Source organism: Vicia villosa, linkage group LG3 (genome assembly GCF_029867415.1).
Source record: "Vicia villosa cultivar HV-30 ecotype Madison, WI linkage group LG3, Vvil1.0, whole genome shotgun sequence".
Taxonomy (NCBI): Eukaryota; Viridiplantae; Streptophyta; class Magnoliopsida; order Fabales; family Fabaceae; genus Vicia; species Vicia villosa.
In genome coordinates this window covers 155,256,724-155,259,649 of record NC_081182.1, presented here as the reverse complement: position 1 = coordinate 155,259,649, position 2,926 = coordinate 155,256,724, and the positions used below count along the sequence as shown (strand labels likewise).

Below are 2,926 nucleotides of genomic sequence, written 5' to 3'. Positions count from 1 at the left end.
CTTCACCTTAATACACTACCTTTTTCTATCGTTATTGATCCAAAAAATGGAGAAATTGTGAAAACTTAATTAGCAATAGGCATCTTTCTATATAATATTGGATGTTAGTTATAATAGAAAACTAAACAAAAAGAGAAAATCAATTTATAAAACAAAACAATAAGAGGTACTAAGGACTTTTTCAAATTTTGTTTCCACTTTTAAGTTAATCATGTTGGTAAACATTTAACATGTAACGTAGCGTTACACTCTTTATCATATTTCAACAACTTCTTTCACCATGGTTACAGAAACCAAGCTTCAAGCTCTTTTTTTTCTAGTTACATGCATATTGATATGTTTCTTCATGAACGTGAGTGCTACCTATCAACAAGGTAATGATTCAAAACACAGACAAGCTGAGAGTAACAAGAAGAGAATAAGAGTTGATCTACACAGTGGTGCTGATTTTACGACTATTGACTATTACAGAAGCTCTCAATAGCATTCCACCACAAAATACTAGAAGAGTTATTTTATCCATTGCAACCGGTGTTTATTGGTAATATAATCTCACTATAACTCAATTTATTACTTTTTTTTTCATTTTATCTTTTAATTATTTTAGTATTTAGTTAAATAGTTTAAAATATTGTGATGTTTGATTGCTATCATGAATTATATGACTTGTGATGTTTCAGGGAGAAAATTGTGATCTCCAAAGCATATCCTTTCATAACATTTTTAGGAGATATAATTCCTCCAACAATTATATGGAGTGATTCTTCAAGTACCATAGGAAATAATGGACAAAAGTTGGAAACTTTTAATTGTGCAACTGTTGCAGTGAGTGCGGATTATTTTATAGCCATCAACCTTAAATTTGAGGTACTAAGTTAAACTCATTAATCCAAACAATGCATATAGTTTTTTAAATTATATTATACTATCAAATTTCATGTTAGTTTTTTAAATTTACTATACTATTATATTTCATGTTGATTTGTTTTAGTTACTGTTAAGGAGTACTTTGTAAAAAAAAGAAGATGGTGTAACAAAATTATAATTTCAAAGTTCAATAAAAAATGATAAAAATAGTTACTCATGTAATTAAATCGCTTTTCAAAATAGAATATGGCATCATATTTTAAGTCAGAGATAGAACCGGCAGTTGCACTTCGCATTTCTGGAAACAAAGTCGCATTTTACAATTGCACATTTAGTGGAATTCAAGATACTCTATATGATCACAAAGGTATCCACTACTCCAATAATTGCTATATTCAGGGCTCCATTGATTTTATCTTTGGCTCTGGAAGGTCTCTCTATGAGGTATTATTCTTGTTTAATTTTTCCTGAAGTGTTATTGAAATGTTCATTAAATTACTATTATATTGAAATATGGATTTGATGATGGTCTTAAACAAAAATATTATGATGGCCTAAAAGAAGGAATACATTTAACATTCTACAAATTTGTTTAAGATATAAATACTAATCTTAAATTTTGTCATTTATTTATTAAATTTTGAATAAATCTCGTGTATTTCGAAAGTGCACTTAGAAAAATATGTATAGAGAAAAGAGTTGATCCTTAAAATAATAGATAACATTAACATAAAAATTCTCGCTCGATTCATTTGGGTTGATAGATTTTAATTCAATTGGCGTGCAGAGCTGCATTCTAAATTCCATAGCGAACAAAGTGACCGGAATCACAGCTCAGAAACGTTCAATTTCGTCGTTAGATAGCGGATTTTCATTTAAAAATAGCATCGTAAAAGGAAGTGGCCAAGCTTATCTAGGGAGACCATGGGGAGAATAATCGAGGGTTATCTTTTCTAACACCTTCATGGATAATCTTGTTCTCCCTAAAGGATGGGAAAATACTATGGATGGCAGGGCAAACTACTCGTGATATCGGACTTCCATATTTTGACATTATGCACTCATCCCAACAAGTATTTCCATATCACGATATTGGTATTTTATTCTAGTTTACGTATTTTTTATTTTCCATTACATTTTGTAGAATAATAGGAGGTTTTAAAATAATGATATTGAAGGATATAAAAACACTTAGAAAGGGGGGTTTGAATAAGTGTGACTTTAAAAACTCTTAAGATAAAAACAATGAACACAATATTTTTATCCTAGTTCGTTGTTAACGAAACTACTCCAGTCCACCCCCTTAGAGTGATTTACCTCACCTGAGGATTTAATGCACTAATCAATCTTGATTACAATGGTTTTCCACTTAGATACCCTCTAAGTCTTTTAGAGTATTATGATCACAACCTGATCACTCTAGGAACACAATGCTTAGATACCCTCTAAGACTTTCTAGAGAATCCGATCACAACTTGATCTCCTCTAGTTCTTTACAAATGAATGTAAACAAATTCTTACAAGAGTTATACAATGCTTCTTAAAAAGCTATAATCACAACTGTGATATTTCTCTTAAAGTTTAAGCTTAATCTCAGTAAGATATTACAACAGTAATGAAGAAAGGTTGAAGATGAAGTTTGAGAGCTTCTGAATTTGACAACGTTTCTGTATGTTTGCGCAAAGTGTTGTATTCAGCTTCTCATCAGAACTTCTATTTATAGGCGTTTGAGAAGATGACCGTTGGGAGCATTTAATGCGTTGCGTGATCCGTACACATTGCATTTAATGTTTCACTCTTTTGTCAACTACCTTGAGCCTTGCTTTTCCTGCTTTAACTGACTTTGCCTTTAATAGCTTCTAACGTTCCTTTTGTCAGTCAGCGGAGCCTGCCATCTTGTACTTGCTTCTGATCTGATCTTTGTAGATACAACATTTGAATATATCAGAGTCATAGCAGCTTGGTGCAGAGCATCTTCTTGTCTTCTGACCTTGAAGTGCTTCTAGCGTGATACCATGAGAACTTCAGTGCTTCTGCTTCTGATCTCAAGTTCTTCTGA

General features: G+C 31.6%; 1 pseudogene; it reads left to right on the top strand.

Moving 5' to 3' along the window:
• Positions 1–280: 280 nt before the first annotated feature.
• Positions 281–1,897, top strand: LOC131659217 (pectinesterase QRT1-like; annotated as a pseudogene).
• Positions 1,898–2,926: the final 1,029 nt, after the last annotated feature.